Below are 556 nucleotides of genomic sequence, written 5' to 3'. Positions count from 1 at the left end.
TAGACATTAGTATGTTTTCTCCATCAAATATTTATAGAGATTTCATAAACGTTCACAAAGGCCCAGCCTCCAGAGGGAAAAAGACCACATCCCTTCCCACCCAGACTTGAAGGATTTGCTCAGTGGGCTATTTAGCACAGTTAATCTAAGACCACAGCAAGCCAGGGACCAATTAATCCCAAGCAAGGCTGTCAACAGGCAGATTCTGTCCTCAGAGCCTGCCTCTCTTCCTCCCTCTGCTAAGGGACACTTCCCACCACAGTGACCCACTGCTCCCTGAGGCGTGCCTTCAGAGTCACATTCAGGTGTAGACCACTGAAAGTTACCTAAAGCTTTCTCCTTTCGCCTTTCAATGGCCCAGATAAAGACTCAAATAGATATTCATACCAATACAATTGAATTGTAAATCCATCATTTGTATTTCTATGACTTTAGTCAAGTTTCTTTCTTGTTTTTTTTTTTTTTTTGAGTCTCACTCTGTTGCCTGGGCTAGAGTGCCGTGGCATCAGTCTAGCTCACAGCAACCTCAAACTCCTGTGCTCAAGCGATCCTCCTG

Source organism: Propithecus coquereli, unplaced genomic scaffold, assembly GCF_000956105.1.
Source record: "Propithecus coquereli isolate 6110/MARCELLA unplaced genomic scaffold, Pcoq_1.0 Scaffold227, whole genome shotgun sequence".
Classification (NCBI taxonomy): Eukaryota; Metazoa; Chordata; class Mammalia; order Primates; family Indriidae; genus Propithecus; species Propithecus coquereli.
Note: the sequence above shows the minus strand (reverse complement) of the source record.